This window comes from Jaculus jaculus, chromosome X, assembly GCF_020740685.1.
Source record: "Jaculus jaculus isolate mJacJac1 chromosome X, mJacJac1.mat.Y.cur, whole genome shotgun sequence".
NCBI classification, from domain to species: Eukaryota; Metazoa; Chordata; class Mammalia; order Rodentia; family Dipodidae; genus Jaculus; species Jaculus jaculus.
This window is the reverse complement of record NC_059125.1, coordinates 68,458,435-68,481,902: the sequence shown is the minus strand read 5'-3', so window position 1 is coordinate 68,481,902 and position 23,468 is coordinate 68,458,435. Positions and strand designations below refer to the sequence as shown.

The 23,468-nt window shown below is 39.9% G+C and overlaps 1 long non-coding RNA gene across 3 annotated transcripts in view; it reads left to right on the top strand.

Moving 5' to 3' along the window:
* The first annotated feature begins 393 nt into the window (after positions 1-393).
* The window catches only part of LOC123456603, a 67,610-nt gene continuing 44,535 nt past the window's right edge, over positions 394-23,468 (top strand). For 2 of the 3 annotated variants that reach the window (XR_006634585.1, XR_006634584.1), the window contains exons 1-4: positions 394-817; positions 1,614-1,755; positions 2,448-2,504; positions 8,153-8,411. This is a non-coding gene — a long non-coding RNA (uncharacterized LOC123456603). Of the gene's footprint in view, positions 818-1,613; positions 1,756-2,447; positions 2,546-8,152; positions 8,412-23,468 lie in introns of all 3 variants that reach the window. The other variant, XR_006634586.1, reaches the window with a different exon arrangement.

Below are 23,468 nucleotides of genomic sequence, written 5' to 3'. Positions count from 1 at the left end.
AACCTTTTATTAATTATAAAACAGGGTTTGATTCTGTCTTAGAGAATACTGGATTCTCTTTTACTTCACTATGAGAGATTTAAAATTTGTTTCAAGAGATTTCAACTCCCTTTGCTCCCCTCCCTCCCCCAGTGGTTTGGTCCTGCTTCTCAGAATAGCATCCTTTCTGCCAATCCTCCACAGTGGTCTGATCTTGTCTCACTGACTATTTCACCCTTTATGTCTTACTCTTCCCTCTTCTCCTCCATCTTTTAACCCAGAGTGGTTTGATGGCATCTTGCAGCAAAGTATCCCCCTGCATATGATAGTGGTTTGATCCTGCATGGTGAGCATCAGCATCTTCCCCGTGCTGTCTCACACCAGTGATTAGATCCCGCGTCATTGAGCATCAGTTCTTTCTAGCCCCTCCCCCGGGGTCCACAGTGGTTTGATCCTACCGCACAGACTATTAGGACCTTTCTCATCCCCCCTCTGGCATCACGACCACTGATGGTATGGTCCTTAGCATCAGGTCCTTTTTGTCCCCCACTGGTCTTCTGAGCAGATTTGAAGCAGCTTCATCTCATTCCTGATTCATCCTGATCCCCTCAGTGGCTTGCTCCTGAATTAGCAATATAAACTGGATCAAATGAACTGAAAATGATCAGAAATTGCTCTTGATCATTCCAAATCTTTTCTGACAAGGAAAAATAATTCCTGACCTGTTGCAATTCATTTTAACCAGTTTAAGCTAATTCTGTGGAGCTGGAGCCTGAGGTCAGTAAACCCAGGAAGATGGCTGAAGACTATGCTGATTCAAGCCAAAGCCAGGAGCCAGGTAATTACAGAAGTTGAACCTAAGCTGAGAACCATAACACAGAATAGTTTAAATAAGGAGCCAGGGAAATAAAAGAACTGGGGCTGGCTGAAGGAAAGGGTCGGAGGTTATTTGTACCTTAAGTGTTTTTTTCTTCTTATTTTGTGAGATGGAAGTCATTTTAAGGAGACAATCAGGGTTTGGGGCTCTGTGTTGGTGTATCTGGGAGGCAATATGGATGCTGACATCATCCAGTATGCTCATCTGTCTGGAGTGGAGACTGGGCAGCATGTGGTTCCACAGATGGATTCCTGGATCTGCAGGCCCAAGCCTAGGTCCATTCTTTGTGTCTGGGCTTACCTCAAGCTGAAATTTATAGTCCCAAACCATGAATGATTCCCTTCTCGCCCCTGTAAAAGTGATGGACACGATACTGTTTAGTTATTTAGGGGTGGTATTTGAATTGAAAGGAGGGAATGACTAATTTTGAAGACAAGTACTAGTTACTGTAGGTAAGACATAATGTGAGCAAATCAATTAATTAGAATTGAGTTTGGGGGTTTATCTTGCATTTTTAAAAGAACTATGTGTTGGAGAAGGTAGAAAGTTCAGAACATTATGAAATTTCTTATCTGTGGATTTGTGATCTTTGTGGCTTGTGGCCTGATGTAGACATGGGACATTATCATCTGAATTTCTTCCAGGTGCTTATGTTTCTGTGTTTTGTGGGGATTTCAGTATAAATGACAGAAAAGTATGGTGGAAAATGATATTTTGATATACTGCAGTATTTCTAATGTGTGTAAAATCTCTGCAGTGGAACAGTGGGCAGGCCGGATGCTTTGATGACGAGTGACACGCTGCTGCAGGATTGAGGGTGGGGTTGGAGCTGTTTGGTGCAACATGTTTGCACATCTGCTCAGGAGGTGGATGCAGCTCTGTGCATGGTCACCTCTAAGGTAAGAAAGAAAGCTTTCCCAGAATGGAGAGACGCTACTTCTTGTTTTAAGAAAACTTGTTAAGATCCTGTGAATTGAAAGCCATCTTTTAGGAAGATGGCTTCAGTTAGCCACTGTCTACTTCTCAAAAAGGAGGATGGCGGCCATTTTATTTAGTGCAATTGAATGGCTTTTTGAATGTTGAGATAGAAAAAATACAAAAGGTTTAGTCAGATAACCTAGGCTGTGAGTATTGGCTCTGTTATTTGTTAAAAACCTTGAACAAAATATCCAACCAAAGAGTTATTTTCCTTATTTGTAAAACAAAGTTAATACTATCTGCCCTTAAATATAATAACCTTAAAGTTGAGGGCCTTTTAGAGCAAAGCATCTGCCATTCAATATTTTTATTTGATTAAACCAGATTGTGTGATAGGGAATATTTTTGTATATATGTGTTTGCATGGGGGTAATATGTTATTTAGCTTGATAAAGTCAATTTCTTTTGGACAATGCTTTCCCACAAATGAAGTTGTTGAACTATTTTAGGATCAAATAGAAAATTATTAACTGAAATGTTTTTATATCATAAAGTATATATATGAGAATTTCTTTCTCTAATAATATGTTAACTAGCACTCAAGTAGCCTTACAAAAGTCACAGTATAAAATGTCTTCAAGTACTGCAGACTCACAGACCTCTCTGATTCCAGATCACATGTTACCCTACTTCACCCTGGACCTGTGGCTACCAGAAGTCCTGAGATGTGGTATGCGGCATCAAAAACCACAGGGAACCATGATGTGGGGGGTGGGTGTTGGAAGTTTGGAGATTGTGCCATAAATGTAGGTGGGACAGTGTGGTCATCATAATTTATACTTCAGCAATATTTGGGGAGAGATTTAATTGCAAGACAGGCCTGGCTTACCTTACCTCGCTCCTTCTACTTAGCCTGGAAACACTAGAATCAGGTAAAGGACAGTGATGTGGTCTTTTAACAGTGTGGCAATCATGGATGAGGGGGACAGGAAGCAGATAGAGCAGTAGAGCCTTAGATTGAAGAAATATTCAGTAGAGTTTTGTCCCTAATATTCCCTTTGGGGAATTGTGTCCTGTAGTCAGAGTTGGGAGTTGGGAAATGTCTCTTCTTTTGATAGCTTCTATTTGACAATTAGGAGCAACTAGGGGATGACCCCATTGTATCCATGGGCAGAGAAAAGTTCTACAAAGGTTTATATTTTGATGATGTTCTGTGAACAAGATGGAGGAAATACGAGCTGGAACATTGTTCCTTTAGATTCTGAATGGATTTTGTTCTACAGCATCACATTCATTGAGTGTTTACTGTTGTCAAGCACTGTGTCCTTTGTGTGCATTGGTCATTTACTCCCCAGAACTGCCCAGTTAGTACAGTTACTAACTGCACTTTCCCCAGAATAGGAATGCTTATGACATGTGAAGGATGAGCGCACATTCTTTGGAGGATTATTAGAATCACATAGGCACATGGATCTTTCCTCCATTTTAATTTCCTACCTCGGAGGCCTGCTGCTCTTTGGGTACCTTTAATGCTTTATAAGCTACTGTGATGATATAAATGGGCAGTTTTAAGGTCATTCAGGTACGTTGAAGGAGGAAACTGGTTGAGCTTCACTATCAGAAAGAGAGGTCCTCAGTAGTAGGCTATGGGGCTCTGTGCCTGGCCCCAGCTTGGTTTTAGCATCTTAGATTATCTCTTGGGTGAAAGTAAAAATAGTATGCTCATGAAGTAGAAAGAGATAAATGGAATGTGAGGAGAAGTAATATGCTAGATTACAGAACAAGGAATCTATGAAGAGTTTACTATACTACAAAATCATCCAAAAAAACAAAATTAAGTTGATAAGAATAAATGAGACATTTTGTACTAAATTCACAAAACAAGAAAAACTTTAAAAATGCAACTCTAGGGCTGGAGTTAAGGAACTTGCCTGCAAAGCCTTAACTCCCCAGAACCCACATAAGCCAGATGCACAAGGTGATGCATGCATACAAGGTCACACATGTATACAAAGTGGTACATGCATCTGGAGTTTGATTGCAGTGGCTAGAGGCCCTGGAGTATCAATTCTCTCTCTCTCTCTCTCACTAAAAAATTGCAACTCCACTGGATAAGTACATGTTTAAAATGGCACCCAAGACAGTTAATGCACACTTAGGTTGCAGTAATAAAAGAATAGAGTCTAGCATTCAGAAAGTGTTTTCTACTCTATCCTGACTTTGTAGAAGTCCACCTCCAGTACTGATGAAATAGAGGTTAAAGAAAGCAGTCTGGAGGGTAAAGTGGGGGATAGTTGTTTTCTTCTTCTATCTTTAGACTTGTCATGAGAAGACAGATTTTATATGTATCATTTGACCCTAAAGAGACAGAATTAGAATTACTGGGTGGAAGTTACTATGTAGCTGACAGAAGAAGAAATGGCTGAGCCAGCAGGGAATAAGAGCCTAGTAATAGGAAGTATGGAAGCAGAAACTTGTAATTCTTTGAGTGTCCTTTGTCTGGTGGATAGATGGGGTGGTGATCAGAAAGGAGAGGTGCTGGGAGACCTTGATTAATAACCAGTAGGCCCAAAAGCAAGCCTGGGTCATTTGGGGTGGCATAGCCAAGGATAAAGTACCTAGTATATATGTCTAGTGAATTTCACACATTTTACTTCTAAATTTTTATTTTTACAGCCATCAGGTAAGTTATATATTATTAATTTTTCTTACAGATGAAACAACTGAGGCTCCGAGTGGTTCTGTGACTTGTCCAAGGTCACGCATCCCGTGCATGACTCTGGGGAGGGGGGATAATGTGCCACTGGAGTTTTAGTTTTACCTGATCACTTCTCCAGCTGAATAGCATGCTGGTATTGTCAGAGGCGAGTCAGAACTGCACAAGTGCGTCATGTTGGGCCGGGTGCCTGGAGTCGATGAGAGTATCATGAAGATATATGATCAGCCTCTAGCCCAGCAGGTCCTGGAGGCGGGGGCTGGAAGCAGCTGGGCTATTACACAGGCAAAATGGCATGAACACTTATTCATAATGTCTGTACCTTCCATGGAGCACTGTCCTCCATAGACTCTGTTTGGGCACATTTGTATGAGGATGTGGGGGCCTTCCTCTTAAACAGAGATGTAGGAGTGTCTCCAGATTTTTCTGCTTAATAACTCCTGATGATGCCAGGAACTAACTTTTTAATGTAATCTATAAAATGTAGGAATTGAGCAGATTTGTTTCTGAGAAAGGACCAATTCCTCTCTGAGAGTCATAATATTGTGGCTTCTTTTTCCTTTGGTTATAGAAGCCAGTATAATGAAAATGGAAACAAACCCACTTTAGAGTCAGTCAGGTTGACTTGAATTCCCTTATTGGAGCTCAAGAAAAGTCCCACTTTTCTTCCTCTTCTTCTTCTCTTCTTCTTCTCTTCTCTTCTCTTCTCTTCTCTTCTCTTCTCTTCTCTTCTCTTCTCTTTTCTTCTCTCTTTTTTTTTTCTTCTTCCTCCTTCTCCTTCTTCTTTTTGAAGCAGGGTCTTACTCTAGCCTAGGCTGACCTGGAACTTTCTTTAGGCCAGAATGGTCTCAGACTCAAGGAGATTCTCCTACCTCAGCCTCTTGAGCACTGACATTAAAGGCATGTGACACCATGCTCAGCCAAAATCTCTTTTTTGAGCCCCTTGTGTGCGTGTGTGTGTATGTGTGTGTGTGTTGTACATGAGTGTGTGTATGCATGAGGGTGCATGTATATATGTGCATGTGGAGGCCAGAGGTCCATGTTAGGTTTCTTCCTCTTTTAGTTTCCACCTTTTCTTTTAAGATAGGGTCTCTCAGTGAATGTAGAACTCATTGAATGTAGAGCTCATTGATTTGGCTTGAGAGCCCTTGGAATTCCCTGCCTCTGCCTCCCAGATGCTGGCATTGCAGGCATGCACTACCATGCATTTGATGTGGGTGCTGGGGATCAAGGTCAGGGTCTCTTGCTTGTGCAGAAGACACTTTTCCCACTGAACCATCTTCCCATCACCAACCCCAGATTGTTCACTTTTGAAAATGGGAGTAACAGTTTGATTCTAGCCCTGTGGAGTTGGTGGTGCAGTTGGTGTGGAGAGATGCAAGGTGGGCTAAAGATCCCCAGAATAACCTCCTCTAGATTGACAGCTTTGATGGCATCTAGAAAGGCATGGGTGGTGCTGCCTATGCAGAGGGATCTCTTTCACATGCAGCTGTCCATGTATTTGAAATTGATAGGTATATCATATACCTTATTAAAATTTCCAGGTTTGTTATCCCTAGTTGTTAACTTCTATATTTAGCATATTGATAATTCTGCATTATTCTTGGATTCCAGCCAATCAGCTACTTTATCTTTTTGGAAGATGTACCACATTTTCATTTTGTCACTCTTGACGTAGGTGCTCTACAGCTAAATACAGTACTCCTGATATGGGTTGAAGTTAAGAGGAAGACCACTGCCTCCTTCATTATGAATATTATACTTTTATGGATGTATTCTAAGATTTTATTAATTCACTTTTGGTTTCTATGACTCACTACTGAATCACACATATATGTATATATTATGACTAAACTCCTTAAGTCTCTTAGCAGGTACTGCTAATAAGCCACATTATTTCCTTCAACCATTTTGAAATAGTGAATTGATTACACATTACAGTACCTATCAAAATATAATGTTCATGAGCATCTCCTGAGAAACTTCTTAACAATGCAGATTCTGGGGGCTAGAGAGGTTACACAGCAATTCAATGCACTTGCTTGCAAAACCTGATGGCCTAGGTTCAATTTGCTAGTTCCCACATAAAGCCGGATACACAAAGGGATTCATGCATCTGAAGTTTGTTTTTAGTGACCGAAAGTCCGGGAGTGCCCATTCTCTCTCTCTCTCTCTTTCTGTGTGTGTCTGCCTCCTTCTGTCTGTCTCTCTCAAATAAATAAATAAAAACATAAAAATGCAGATTATGGAGCAATCTATGAAGCCTATATACCAGAGAATAATATAATCATTTTACATTTTTTGAGACAGGACCTTGTTATGTAACATTATGTAACCTGGACTGGCCTTGAACTTGCTATATTACCTAGGCTGTTCTCTAACTTATCTTCCTGCCTCAGTCTCTTGAATGCTGGAATTACAGGTGTACATCTCCATTTTTTTGCTTTAATTTGGTTTTAGAATGTTTTCATGCACCCTTCTTTTTTCAGTGTGAGAATTGAACCAAGGAAGTGTGAATTCTATGAAAGTGATGCCATAAAGATGCATCCCTAGCTCTTTCTTTATTTTTATTTGAGATAGGAACTCACTAAGTAACCTTGTCTGACCTTGATCTTACTATATAGCCCAGGCTGATGTGAAACTTGCAATCCACCTGCCTTCACCTTCAGAGTATCTGGAACCTCACAGAGGATCAAACAGGATGAGATGGGCGCTACCACACCCAGCTTGTTTTTGCACTCTTAATTTTTGCAGGAATCTTCAAAAGGTTTTATTTATGTAGGCTATATCTATTGATATTTAGCACATGAGAACCTAAAATGGAATGTACAAATTTGCTAATTCAGAAACAGTAACAATAAACCTAAACCATGTTCATTTAAAACATTTTTTAGGGCTGGGGAGATGGTAGCAGTTAAGACATTTGCCTGCAAAGCCAAAGGACCCAGATTCTATTCCCCAGGACCCATATAAGCCAGATGTACAAGGTGGTGCATGCATCTGGAGTTCATTTGCAGCAGCTGGAGGCCCGGGTGTGCCCATTCTCTTTCTCTCTCTCTCTTTCTCTCTCAAATAAATAAATATAAATAAAACATCTTTGAATGGAAAATAATTACATTTTCCAAAGCAAAAATGTATGTGAGTTGTGATGTGTATTATTTCATAAGAAAGCTGTATTGTCATAATGTCCTCATCCAGTCTTTCACCTTGTCACACATGATATGGCCTTTGCAATTCTCTTGTGAGAGCATGAGACTGAAAAATGTCAAGGAACTTCTTTATAGTAGGTTACTTTAATCTCATGAGCCTCCTGTTACATTCTGTAAAATAGTGGTGGGGCATAGAGATGCTTTACACCCATCACTGGCTTCATTTAAAAACATCTAGTCTACATAAAAGAACCAATATTACATGACTATGTGAGCTGCCTATAGTAACCAAATTTATAGAGATAGAGTAATATAGTGATTATGGAGAAGGGAAGGGAGATGGGCTAGGAAGCCCTGTTTTAAAGTTCAGTCTGGAAAGCTGAAAGAATTATGGAGATGGATGGCTGCACTTCATAAATGATGGTAAATTTTATTTTATATGCAAATTTTGCCACAATGAAGTCAACAATGCAGTTTCTGGACACTCATTTTCCCCATATTCTGATTCAATAGGTCTGCATTGAGGCCCAAGTTTTTGTTCTGAGAAGCACTTCAGGGGATTCTGATGCAGGCTGGCCTGTACCATGCTCTGAGAAATACCATTCTATGGCCTGGAGAGAGCTGCACTTTACTCATCTCTGTCCCTGACAGTGATTAGCCTCCAGCTCCACACCGCTGTGCTGCCCTGCTGAATTCAGCCATGAGGTGGCAGCTGGCTATGACCAGCTCCATCTCATTGCCTGATATCCAGCACCTGGATCAAAAGGAAAAGGTAAGATATTATTCTACTTGCTTTTCTACTTTCTGGAAATTGCTTGTGCACTCTGAAACTGGACCACCTGTGTTTATAAAGCACCTGCATTGGAAGCTGGAACAGTTCAGTGCTCAAGCAATAAGATATCATTAATGGTTTGTTCTTGTTACCCCTGCTCCAAATGCTTTCATGCCATCCATCAGAATAAATTTCATGTGTGTTAAAGATATTTTTGCAAGATACTAAAATGAAAAGGAACTGTGTGTGAGTATGTCTTAATGGTATATCTTAATTACATCACAAAGGAAAATGGTTGTATGCTTGTATAAGTAAAAGTTAAAAACCCTCTATCATTATAAAAACATGATTAAAATTAAAATAAATTTAGTCTGGAAGCCTGGACAATAATATGATAAACACAGTATATCCTAATGTAGCTTACATGTTTGAAAATTTGCCAACTTGATAAACCCAAAATCAGTGCTTCCAGAGTTTGGAAGTCAGTTGCAGGTATGTGAGGTGGTGAAACATTTGCATATTTGCAACTGTGCATATTTCTAGCTGAAGCCCAACTCTGACTTTTTGTTTTAGCTTTTATGCTATAAATATGTGACCACTGCAATTCTATTTGCTGATTTTGTGGTTGAAAATATCTCCTCATGAGTAGTATTATTTAGTGCTTCTAAAGCTCAAGACTGGAATGTGCTTACAGAAAAACTATATGTGTGGATGGTCTTCAGGCACGCACTACTGTGCAGTTGTCTGTGATGTCATTGTTAATGGAAATATATATATATCTTGAAATAGGAACACATAGACAAGATTATGTACTAACTGGTTGAGGAAAATGTGTGGAGAGAGGCTACTCAGAACTTACACCCATGTTTTTCCAGGAACAATGGTTTAACATTCAATAATTCAGTGTTTTCCAAGATTTTATAAAATATACTTGTTATGAATCACACGACTGAGTTATATATAATCATGACTATCATCTAACATGCTGAAGAATACATATAATATATGTGAATTTATATGAAAAGCTGATATTTCAATCACAAAGCTAGCAATGGAAACATATAATGAAATGGATGGATAAGGAAACAAATCATACATATCAGCATTGTTGAAAAATCATTTTACCAGTGATAAAGTTCAAAAAGAAGTAACAATGACAGTTCAATATTATCTATAGAATTAATATTATATTAGTATAATGCAGAATGGCTAAGTAAATAAAGTGCTTGTTGTACAAGCATAAAGAGCAGAGTTTGAATCCCCAGTACCAATGTAAAACTGTAGAATATGATGGCATGCACCTGTAATCCTAGGCCAGAGGAGACAGAGATAGGGGATCCTCAGTAAACTGGCTAGTGAAACAGCTAAATCCTTAAGCTCTGAGTTCTAGGGAGAGATCCTCATCTCAATAAAGTGGAGAGTGATTGAGGAAGACACCTGACATCAGCTTCTAGCCTCTACATGTACCCACACAATGCACACTTGCACACATGTGACCACACACATATGAACATGTATATACACACATACACACCACATGACTGTGGCCACACACATAGAGAAAGATTTTAATACTCTTCTGATCAAAGTGCTGTGATATAGCCATTTCCTGTGTAGTGCCAGTGGATTAAATCAGTACAACATTTTAGGAGGTAGTTTGGTAAGTCTGTATGAACAATTCTAAAATGTTAATATTTCATGACTGAAAAAATTCGTAAAAGTACTGCATGCTAACCAATTGTGCCATTGGAGTTCCATGAAAAATTCATCTTGTAAATATGCCTTCTGAGGGAATAGATATTCATAAAAAGATTTATGCACCATCATATAATGTTCTTTGCAAAAATGAGCATAGGAATCAGGGAACAAACATATTATGGATAGAAGCAGGATGAAAGACTTATAGACCATCAAAATACTTTCAAAGTCCAGTTGATGACATGGAAAACATTTTTGACTGAAGTAAGGCAGATGACATGTTAGGTAGAAAAATTAACTTATGCTGAAAATAATTTCACAAAATCAGATTAACTTGAAAATAAGTAAGATTGAGAATTAAAACACATTTTACTGTGTGTGTCTTCAAATTTTAATCAGGCCCTAGGAGTTAAGGAGACTCCCTAACCTGTTTCTTGGTAGCCATCCACTTTAGCCTCCTTCAGTAGTACAAGTTTTAGAGGGGGGGTAATGAGTCAGAATACAGAATGGGGTCTTATGGACTCAACTAGACCATGAATAACAGAGCCACCTCTGGCAATTCAAAGGGAGGAAAGATTCACTCAAATTTTTCTGAAAAGAGATAAATAAACTGGAGTGGTTCTTAGAAGGCTTCCAGAAGAAGATGCTATTGGAACTGAGTGATAAAAGATATATGAGGGTTTTGCTATAAAATTTAGGACAGGTCTTAACCCTTTTAGCTTCTAAATGACAATGATGATACCCTAGAGTATAAGGCAATGTCATTAAAGATACAGAAAGTGATTTTCCTTTTAGATGGATGAATATGCTTACAATTTTCTAGAAATTTCTTCAGGGTTCAGGTAAGTTGCCATGCTCTGAACTTGACTTCAATGGAGAATAGGTATACAACAATATTTCTCAAATTCGACAGCATTCTGATGAGTCAGGTATGTAATGTGGAGAATGGATTAAGGGCGATGGGGTAACGGGGAGATACTGGGAAGAGAACAAGTGAAAACCAAATATTTATTGAGTACATGCTACTTATAACAGTACTAACATTTAATTTTCCTAATACGCTAATGTACTTAACCTCACAAAGGAGGCAATTATTCCAATGTTGCCCATGTGAAGCAATGAGAGCTTTAAGGATGGTGGGGTACTGGAGGTGGTAAAAGGTTGTTTTATAGGTGGAATTAAAATTGGAAATAGTCAGGCATGGTGGCACATGCCTTTAATCCCAGCACTCAGGAGGCAGAGGTAGGAGGATCGCCATGAGTTCAAGGCCTACACAGTGAATTCCAGGTCGGCCTGAGCTAGAGTGAGACCCTACCTTGACAAACCAAATAAATAAAAATAATAAAATAAAATAAGCTTGGAAATAGCTACCAGGATTGTTAATTGACCTGACTCTAATGTAAAGAGAACTATGGATAAAATTCATTCACAAAATTGTAGTAAAGTTAGGTGAACTAAGGACTATGACATTGCTATGTAAACTGAAGAACACATTACCAATAGGAAGTGCTCAGAAGTTTTGCACTTGGGCCACCTGGCAGGATGGAAAGACAAGAGAGACAGGGACTGCAGAGAAAAGGAAAGAGGGGAGAATATATTCCTAATTCTCTGACACTTCCATGCCTCCTATGCACCTGCCAGTTTTCTGTCCTTTTGGTACTTCCTGTTTTCTTCCATTAGAGTGAACAGACTCCATACATGGCAAAGTCTATAGTGGCTACACTTTCTGGAAGGACACGCAGGAAGCATTGAAGAGTGGTTGTATTCAGACAGGAGGACCTGGTAGGAGCAGGAAGAACACTTATTTTTTGTATTGATCTTGTCTTATGTGTTACCTGTTTTAAAAAACAAAATCATGCAACAGATCAAAAAGAAACTAGAAAACCCTCATATCCTTTCAAAACCTTTCAATCTGCTACACTTTATGGCAAAATGTCCCATTGATTCTATGTTCTTTCTTGTTAACTAAGTTTTTCCCTGGCCATCATAACGCAGGTATCTATCCTCTCTGAGCACTTGGCATAGGATCTGTTGGGCAGAATGAAACAGAGTTATCAATGGTAGGCCACTGCTAGAAAACAGCAGTAGTAAAAGGGTTATTAGTGTCAAGATGGCTTCTAGTGTTGATTTTTCTTTATACCTAAAAATATTTCCTCATACTATGAATAGAAGAAAAGGAAAGTCTTGCATTGGTTTGTAGGTAGACAAGAGAAGTTAAAAGAAAGGAAATGGAATGGCTATAAACAATTTTATTAAAACTATGGAGAAAAAGCTGTGTTGTGATAGAGTTGTGAGTGCCTTTGTTGCTCAAAAACTATTCATAAGTGGTTCTGAAGCCTGAAAAGCCAATGTAATTCACTAGGTCCCAGAACAGACCTGATGCCATTTCTATCAGCAACTCCTCAGTTATTCCTTTCAGGTCTGTTGAGATTTATCAAGCTCATTCAACAATTTTATTTTTGAGGTAGGGTCTTACTCTAGTGCAGGCTGACCTGCAACTCACTCTGTAATCCCAGGCCGGCCCTAAACTCACAGTGATCCTCCTAACTCTGCCTCCTAAGTGCTAGGATTAAGGGTGTGCACTACCTGTTGTCAAACACAGCCCAGAGTGTGTGGTGGTGGGGTGCTTAATTGAATATGCATATGGAGGGGAGATAGGTTCTATGAGAACCAGTGGAAGTTGCATGTGGACTTATGATGGATTAGGTTCCAAATGTTGTGGATTCTAACAGAGCCGATATAGTGCTTGGTTCCTAGTAGGTGCTCAGTAAGTGTTTGTGACATAATTCGTTTATTGAGCACCTCCTATCAATCAAGCACTGTGCTAGGCTCTGGGACCACATAGGTAAGGCAGGAAAACTTTTTGAAGTGCTTAGGTCAAATGGTGGTTAAGATTGCAAATTATAACAGAGGAACCAACAGGTAAGAGAGGACCTGTCCAGGAAGCAAGCTGATTGCAGCCTGTGTGAGAAAAGGAAGTACAAACAGTGAACATGACTGTTCATTCATAAACCTTAGGAAGAAAAGGAGAAGAGAGAACAGCAGAGGTTCAAAGTTGAGAGACTTCCCTGAATGTTGAGTGCTTGGGCGTATTCCCCTTAGAGAGTGAAGGGTGAAGGATCCTAAGTTAGATCAGTGATCAATGGAAGGAAATCTCAGAGGCCAGAGAAGGGATGAGAATGGAAACTGGCCTGAATTTCCAAGGAATTCATGGTGCTAGAAATCTCCTGAATCAGGAGATCATAGGTTTTCAGATGGCCCCTGGTCAAAATAGAGCAAGTTAAGAGTATGGAAAAGATAGTGCTTGAAATAATGGATTGCAGGTTCCAGAGCAATTAGAGAAGATACTTATGCTGGAGGAGTCTGATATATTGGGGAAAATCAAGAAATCTAAGAATAGGAGAAATGAAGGCAATGAAGTAGAAGTCCTTAGTTGAACAAAAGTAGCCACAGACTGTGATGTACATATACAAGATAACAGCGGTGGAGTGATTTCAAGTGATGAAAAGATCCTTAATATGGCTGTGGATGTGAATAAATGATGTGTAGAAAACAGTCATTGTAGTTTAATCCAAGAAATGATGCTCTGTGGTTATTTCCCATGGAATCTATAGTTCCTCTATAATCACATGAAGGCTTGCATCAGAAGCCTAAGGTTCAACTGATATTCTGGAGCAAACAGAAATCAAGCAGATGTCAGTGATGAGACTTGTTGGTAGGAGAATGCTAATGTAGGGTATTTGTGACTGTTCCAGTAGCTTCAGCTGCTTAGAGGCTGATCCAGCAGGATAAGACAACAAATTGGCTGAGGCTAGCCAGTATCATGCAGCTCCTCAGAAGCACTGAGAAATGGAGAAATGAGGAGAAACTGAATGACACATGGATATGGGAACAATGTGTTCTAGGCTAATTCCCAGAGAGTGTGGTGAGCTGCTGGTCTGTCCATGTATTTACTTTCCTAAAAGAACAGTAGTGAGTAATGACATGTGAAACAGTTTGTCTCAATGATGTAAGCAAAGGAATATCAGGCACAGACAAAGTTTTCATTGGGTCCAGGAGAACTCTTGAAGTAAATTTGTGTCACAAATTTCTATACTTGAGATCTTGGTGGAAAAGTTATCGCAGAGGAAAAGTAGTGACAGAAAACTCTTCATATCTTTGGAGGTAGTTGTATGAAAAATCCAAAGTATGGCATATTTTCAGCAAGCTCTAACCTGTTCTGTTTCATAGTAACAACATCAGAAACTACAACAAACAACAATTATGGAGGTAACAATAGTAGCTGACACTATTGTATAGCACTCAGTATATGCAAAATTCTGTTTTAAACACTTTTATGCATGTTAATTCTTTCAACACTCACAATAATATTGTGTGGTGTAAATAACTATATTAGTCAATTTTTTATCACTATAATGAAATATCTGAGGCAGGAGACTATGAAGTAATGAGGTATATTTTGACTCAAAGTTCTAGAGGTTCAAGGTCAAGGGGTCTTACTAGTAGGGTTGTAAGGTGGTACAGGACACCATACGGCATGACACAGGGAGCATGTGTGTGACTATGTATCTGATTCCCTATCTGATTAACCTATCAGAACTCAATCAGGGAGGTTCCACCTTAATTATTTTACTTAAACTTGATCACCACCCAAAGGCTTGGTCTCTAAATGCCACAGTCAGATTAATTTTCCATCTTCTTAATACTTTGCAATGGGGATTAAAATTTCAACATATAAAGCCTTGAAGCACCTTCAACCCATATCCAAACCATGGCAGTTGCTAATATCCCAATTATAATACAGAGTGTTCAGTGGTAGAGCATGTATTTTGCATCTGTGAAGTTCATATTTTCCTAGCATCATGCACAAAAAATGAAAATATATGAACTGTGGCAAATATTTTTCTCTATATGGAATACAAAATCGAGATTATACACTTTTGAGGCTTGTTATTGATCCCTAAATTTATTCCTACTTTCCTTTCTCTCTACTATGGTGGTTGGTCATACAGATACAAAATATACTAGTGCCTGGATGAATCTTTGGAGGTTATTTTGTCAATGTGGTTTTGACCATGCTGGGAAAATAACATGTTGCTCTGATGCAAACGTGAGGATAAGCCTTCCCAAAGATTAATAATCAGCTAGATATATGCTTATAAGATATCTTGTCTCTCGAAGGTAACACAAGGAACTCCATATATCTTTTAGACCATGTTAAAATTATTTTTGATGTGTGTGTATTACTCTTCCAAAAAAAACAAACTCCTGAAATTGATAACCAAATTCTGAATATTTCATTTTCCCATCTTAATATCCCCCAAATAACACTGTAACACTCACATACATATGGACAAGACTTCAGATAACAGGGGAACTTAATAGGAGAGAACCTTGCTACAGTAATTTTTATTAAGCTGCCTGAGAAGTCTAATAACATTCAAAGAGGGTGCAAAACACACCTCCAAAGTATGCAACTTATATTTTCTATCGTACATACAGAAAAAAGTAGACATTTGTTATTGTTACAATCTATATCTTTATTTGATTGGGTTACAGGTAGGTTTGCTTTCTATTAGGTATTTGCTCTCTCTCTCTCTCTCTCTGTGTGTCTCTCTGTATGTGTTTCTGAGGATTGATCTTAGGGCCTCTCACATGCTAGGCAAGTGCTCTACCACTGAGCTACATTCATAGTACTCTTTGGTTTTGATTTTGAGGCAGGATCTCACTATGTTGATCATTGCTCTATAGTCCAGGTAGATCTTGAACTTGTAGTCCTCATACTTCAGTCTCCCAAGTAGCTAGGTGCACAAGGCCTGGCCTACTGAGTGTTTACTTTAACAGAAACATTCTATTTCTATTAACTGGAGGGATCTAAACCAGTAAAACCACATGGATGTATGATCATTCAAAAGAGTTATTTGTACCCTTATAATTCATTGTGAATTTGTTGTAAATATTAGATTTTGACATAACTCTTTTTTAAAAAATTATATTTGCTTATTGATGAGAGAGAGAATGGGCACATGAGAGACAATTGGCACACCAGGGCCTCTAGCCACTGCAAATAAACTCCAGACACATGCAACACCATGTGCATCTGGCTTGTTTGGTTTCTAGGGAATCAATTCTGGGTTTTTAGGGTTCTCAGGCAAGCACCTTACTGACTAAGCCATCTGTCCAGCCCTAACATAACTCTAATGTGTGCTCATCTAGCTCTTCTTGGGCCCCTTCATCTTTCTCAATGCCATTTTACCTCTGTCCTTCAAGGTCATGGACCAAGCCCCTGGCAATAATAAAAGTCTTTCTGGTTCAACCTTCTTATATAGCTTATAGCCTCTTTCATTCCCAACTCAAACTCTTGCTGCCATTTCCAATTGCTGTTAATTTGGAATTGTTTACTATAGATAAGTTTCAAGATGAATTAAAAGATCTGTAAGATTACTTCTTACTCTGTAAGTTGTTGGTTCACTTGAAGCAAGTATTTTACAGTCCGAAGGGCCAACCTTCCCTCTGTTAGGCCTCTTTTTATACTTTAATGTTTGTGGTATCAGGAACTGACTATACTTTTTTAGGGGCAGCACAGGGAACTCCAAGTGTTTAACACTAACGGTCAACTGTCTAGTCCCAAAGAGTCTGATGTTTGCATAGAGGCCTTCCTAGTGTCTCACATATTCATCTATCCTTGTAAACAGCTATTCTTCCCCTGTCATAATCATGGAATTAATTTAAACAAACCAGAAATGTCATCATTTTTATAAATTGGTCTTTGAGATCTCTCCTACCCTAGTATTACCTTTTCCCTTTTGAGGTTTCCTTCCATACTAGGCTTGCTCAGTCTGGCTACTAAATAGATGACAACCTCATTGCTAAAAGCCTTCCATCATGTGGACTGTTAAAAACCACTGTGCTGTTGAACTCGTGGGTTCTTCTTACTCTGGGACCTGGGTTAAGGGCTTTACCTTATGTATTTGTACTGCCCTCATACTAGTTGCTGCTGACCTCAGAATCAGGTTGAGAATTCTAGGAAAATTAAACCCTTATGTTTTTCCCTAAGGCAAAACTCTGTCCCTCTTACTATCTTAAGTGCCTGATTTCCATTAACCACGTTCTTGTTTTTTCCTGGTTAAAATTAATACCATATTGAAGGAAGATAAAGTCACATGGTCTCTCACCACAGCACCAGTAGAAAGATCTATGCTATATAGTGGAAAGCAAAAGGCAGGAAGAACAGCTTTCTGACACTGTGGAGAGAATCTCTACTGGTCAGTCAACTACATTCTAGCCCAGGGCTGTGGACCTGGAGCACCATTTCAAATCTGGCTATACTGGAAAAGATCCCTGGCTTAGAAAGATTGGGCATCTTTCCTATAGAGTTGTCTCTGGACTTTTTTTTTTTTTTTTTTCTAAACAGCACAACACTGAACAAGAACAGGAGGAGAAGGCTCTGGTAGGAGTGAAAATGATGGTTTCTTCTCTCTTCAGCTCCAAAAGTAATCTAGTTTTATTCTAGCTCACAGAGTCTGCTTGCTTTTTGGTGTCGACCTTAATTGACAGCAACAGCAAATGTCCTCAGATGACCGAGTCACACCATCAGAAAAAGACTCCAGACATCATAGAATCCACCCCCACTCTTCTTTCTCCGACTCCTAGCTCCTGTGTAGGATTATACCTGAAACAATCTCTTAACTGCTGGACTTGTTAGGACTTGTCAGAAAAAGCTCTCAGGTTTTTCTTTTTTCCATTTCCACCCAGGGAAACTGGAGTGCAAAAGAGCAAAGTAATTGGTGACTCAGCTTTACTTGCTAGTCTAGCTGCAAATAGGGTTAGGCCTGAAAAAACTTCCCAGAAAACAGAGAGGAAATCACTAGGATGAGAGAGTGATGACAGAATGAGGCCTGCAAATAAAATACTTGAACTATGATATTTCTGGGGGTCTTCCTGGTATCTTCTAGTCACATGATTTTTTTTTTTCACTTTGAACAATGTCTTAACCGTGCTATATCAGAAACACAGACGACCATGCTTGTCTTTCCACAGTGTCAGAATTAATGAAATAACAATAAATTCACAACATATGGCAGTTTCAATGGAAGTAATTTCCCAGATATCCCACTTTCTGTGATGGCCTTGACTGAGGCAAACATGTATTCTTTCATTCCAATCAGAATGACAAATCTTAACTCTCAAATTGCATTACACATTACATAGTAAATGTATCTTTCTATATGACTATAAAAGGGTTAAAAAGGCAGAGTTTCAAAGAGGCCTGAGAGGCTAGAGCTGAGAAAAATGATAGAAATGCAAAAATCTCCCTATTGATAAGACAACCGTTTGGAGGAGAAACTGCTGGTTGCTGGCTGCAGGGTCAGAGATTAATTATAGGATGCAAGCAAAGGGCATCTGCCCTGAACGGACAGATGAATGGCAGGACAGCCCACCCATATGGATGAACAGGTGTAGAGGCAGACAGTATTTGAGTAGGCAGTGTCAACAGTGGGGACAGAGCTAAGCTGAAGCTCCTGGAACACATTGGGTGGTCGTATTGCAGGTTGATGGGGCCATTGCTATTGTAGTACTAGGTTTTCACTTATTTCTGGGGCCTAGGTAAAGAAGTTACACCAATTTGTTGGTCTGCTGTGTCTGGTAAGTTCTTGGGACACTTTTCCTAATACAATTTTAATATGCCCATTTGCTGCTATAGTCCCAATTCACATCAATGTATTTATTGAGTGGCACCCTTTCTAATCCCAGGAGCAAGACATTTAACACTCTTTATTGCATGAGTAGTGGCAGACAGATGTCATCATTTATGAGTCCACAGGGGGAAGAGTTATCCTCCATTTTCAAAATGGAGTTTAAAAAAACAAAACAAAACAAAAAAACCTCTCCTGAGGTATAATGCCCCAGAAGTTTCAATGCAGTTTCGATGTGGTTAGGAGTTGTTTGTGGGACAGGATATAGATTGATTGTTTCTCTGTGATTTAGAGATGGCTTAAGTCAATGTTTGTTCATGGATCATAAATTCAAGGAGACCCCATTTTTCTTTTCTCAGCTAGAGGAGAGTCCTTCATATTCAGACTCTGAAGAGATTTAAGAAATTGGATCAAAAGTGAAAGGAGCGAAGGTAATGGGAGGTGACTTCCTGCTGAGAAAGGTCATAGTCTTCTAGGGAGAAAGATAGGTGAGGATCAATGAGGAGTGGAGGCCAAAGTCTTTGAGGGGCTGGTATTGGCTGGACATCAAGAATCATGATGCCCTTTGTAAGGTGAAAGCATGGATTTCCCAGAGAAAATTGGAAAGGCACCTGAAAGCACAGGGATGCGAGGAAACAATTAACAGGATCATGATGACATGTCCTATGGAAGGAGCTAACCATGGGCTCCAGGAGATCAAGGTTTCCTTCCATTGGGATTGTTTATTGAAGCCATATTTAGTTTTTATACTGTCTAAAAGTTGTCTGGCATTCTCCCTATTTCTGGTTGGTTGGTGTAGAAACAACATTCCTCATTGAGAAAAACACAAATTTCCCCTTTCTCTGCTGGCATGAAATCAAGTTCTCTCCTGTTCTGTAATACCATTTTGACTAGACAGTCAAGTTGGTTTTGGAGGGTGTCTATGCTCTGTTGGGTGAGGGAGAGGTCCTTTTTGATTTACTATGTCAGTTGAGTATGTTGGATTTGTTGGAGGCCTACAGCTGTGGCCCCTTTGGCTGTGGCCCTGACAATAGCCATTCCCAGTAGTACTGGATGTAAAATGTGTTTTCTTTTGTTCCTGAGTGTGGGTGTCTGATATTGTTTGATTTCATGGCCCAGGAGGATGTCTAGATCTGGGGATAGGAAAATCATATCACAATGGACCCCTGGATAACAGGTGTGGATCCTATCGGGACAAGTGAAATATATATATATATCCTCTGGGGCCATGGAACTGAATGTATGTGTACAATTGGGATTAGGGTATGAGGTGATGCCTTGTGGTTCACCAATGACTGGAACAGAGGGCCCCATATACACAAGTGTCCTGTTTTGTGTGGGTGTTATTAGGGAATCTGAGGCTGGAGAATCCTATTCCTATGTAAGAAATTTATCCTGCCCTAATGCAGATCCAGAAGTCACTTCCTAATTCTGGGTCAGCCTGTTTGAGGAGTTCATGGCTAGTGTTAGCTAAACCTATCATTTCTATTGATGGGGAATCAGGATGTTCAGGATGTTGATAAGCATTAGGGCCAGGCTGTTGGGCAGGAGCCCAGGGGTGTAGAAATTTTGTCTTGCTTACAGGTGAAGAAATGTTAGCTGTCTTGATGATAAATATGAAGGTTCTCTGGGAGATGTTAGGACCATAGCATCCCACACAGTTGAATCACCACCCCATCCCAAGGTTGTGAGTTCCCCAGTTGAGGGGACTGACAGTGATTTCCCAAACCAATCCCCCGAGTGTGCCTCCTGGTTTTGGGGGTCTTCTTAATTTTTGAACTCCTTGTCTTGATAGGAGGACTCCTTTTCAATTTCTCCACTATTTGAGGAATGACTAAGAGGGACCCTCCACTGTCACTGGTAGAGCGGGTGATGTGGTCATAGGTGGTTGTGTAGTCAATTGTGTTTTTCCCAGTAGTCTGGTCGTACATGAGACTATTTGTGTAAGCATTACAGTGGGGGTGAGCAGGGGGACCTAGTGCCTTTGCAACAAGAGGTGGAAATGGGAGTAACCTCAGGGATGAGGCCCCACATCATTGGAAGGACAGGGTCCATGGCCCATGTGGTAGGCAGGTAGATATCTTAAGAGGGATATGAGAGTCTGAGAGGTATAGGGAGACTTCCCAGACTAATTTCTGTTGGTTGAAGAAAGAAGGATTTGGGGAGAGGACTGTCCAGTGAGTATTGGTAAGAGGAGAAGCAAGATGGGTAGAAGGGTTGACATTTTATGACCAGTAAACCTGCTCTGTAAGTCCAGATAAAAAGCACAAGAAATAGTTTTACAAAGCAATTCCAATCAGAAGGGGTTGTGGAGATTAATCTAAGAGTAAGAAGAATGATAAATATGAGGAAGAAGATGAGAGGCAAGGAAGGGAGGGCAGAGCATTCCCCTTAAGGAGAAAGTAGATGACAACAATGAAGAATCCAATTTGGTGGGGCTGAAAGGATGTAAAGGTCCCGTGAAACCAAGGAATATCAATGGTATTCAGCAGCTGGTCAAGGTTGCAGACAGGTTGTGGTGTTAACCGTACATCCCTCAGCAGATTTTCCAGGAATAGATGACATTGATGGAGGTCCAGTGACATCTGACAACTCTGGGAAAGGTGATACTATATTAATGGTATCATCTGTTGGCTCTTCAGGGATGGGCAGAAAGAATGAGATCTTAAGTTTGGCGGGTCCTAAGATGGTGAAAGGGAGAACAGAGGGTACCTTTTTGAGGAAAGAAAGATGAAACCAACGAATGAAGTTTTGAAGTTTGGCAGCAGTGGGAGTGAGAAGAATGACTTTATCAGGGCCTTGCCATTTAGGGTGTAAGGAGGGGTGGGGGCCAGAAAAGATATAGACTAGGTCTCCCGCATTAAGAGCTGGAAGGGGTGTGTTTGAGACTGGTGCAGGGAGACTGGTGTCAGGTTATTTTTTTCATAGCTCTATCCTGAGAAAAGAAAGGAAATCTTGGACAAGGATGGGTGGTTGGAAGGATTCAGTGGGGAATGAAAGATCTGCCACTTCAGATGGCACTGATGTTTGTTGGTTTTCGAGGAAGAGCATGAAGGTGGAGGAGAGCCAGAGGTAGGAGTTTTACCCTAGGGTTAGTTTAGTCAGGATTTCTTTGAGAGTTTAGTTAGTTCTTTCCACTTTCACTGAGGATTGAGGATGGTAAGGAATGTGAAATTTCCAGGTGATGTAGAGGGTGGAGTCTATGTGTTGGGTGAGGGTTGAGACAAATTTGGGGCCATTGTCTGATTCTAAGGAGGAAAGTAGGACAAACCTGGGGACTAGTTCAGTGAGGAGGAGATGGGTTACAGTAGAGACTCTTTTGTTAGTGGTGGGAAAGGCTTCTGTCTAACCTGAAAAACTATCTATCTACAAGGACCATAAGGTATTTAAAGTGTCTTTCAGAAGGTATGTGAGTGAAACTAATCTGCCAGTCTGAGGCAGGATTGGTGTCTCTCATTTGGTGGGTCAGAAACTGGGGAGGTCAAATATTGGAGTTGGGATTGGGAATCTTGTTCATTAAGCTTGTCAGCATGAGCCCAAACAAGTTTCCAAATATCTTCTTTTCTTTTCATGTTTGCAGAGGAACATTTATTCTAAATCTCATCAGACTATATACTGATACTTATAAATGAAATTGAAAGTTTTCATCTGTTGATTGGCTATTGTTATACCTCCATTTGTTAACTTCTTGTTTACATTTTTTATTTCTTTTATTTTTTTTCCAACCCATATATATATATATAATACATATATATATATATGTATTATATATATTAGTTTTGAGCTCAGTGAATACAGTCAATTTGGTACCATTGTCAGGCTCATCCATGGCCCCTCCCCCTGGCCCTTCCTTGTTGAGGTATATGGGCCAAATATCTTCTTTTTTATTTTAAAATATTTTTATTTATTTCTTTATTTATTTGAGAGAGGGGGGAGAGAGAGAGAATGAGAGAAAGAAAGAGAGAGAGGGAGAGAATGGGCACATCAGGGCCTCCAGCCACTGCAAACAAACTCCAGATGCTTGTGCCCCCTTGTACATCTGGTTAATATGGATCCTGGGGAATCAAACCTGGGTCCTTTGGCTTTGCAGGCAAACGCCTTAACCTCTAAGCATCCCAAGAGCCTTCCAAATATGTTCTTGTTTATCAGGAGTGAAAGTGGACTTATAAACATTATAGAGCCCCATATGGTGGTGCACTCCTTGATTACAGCACTTGGGAGGCAGAGGTATGTGGATTATCATGAGGTTGAGGCCACATCGAGACTACACAGTGAATTCCAGGTCAGTCTAAGTTAGAGTGGGACCCTACCTTGGAAAACCAAAAGACAACAACAAAAAAAGTCCGAGAGAGAGAGAGAGAGAGAGAAGAGAGAGAACATGATAGAGATCATTCCAAGTTAGACAATAAATTTTAATCAATCATGTGAACTGCTTTCTAAAATGTTGGGGGTTTTCAGAAAAACAACCTAATTTTTGTTCAATGAAGTCCATTTCATTTAATGTAATGGGAATGTGATCTCAGGTTGGTCCATCCTGTCCTGCACCCTCTTGCAAGGTAAACATTCCCATCTACTGTGAGATGTTTTTAACAGATTGGGTATGAGGAGGGGATGGAAGGAGGGGCCAGGTAAGCAAGTGAAGGGGAGGGAGGCACATGAGGGT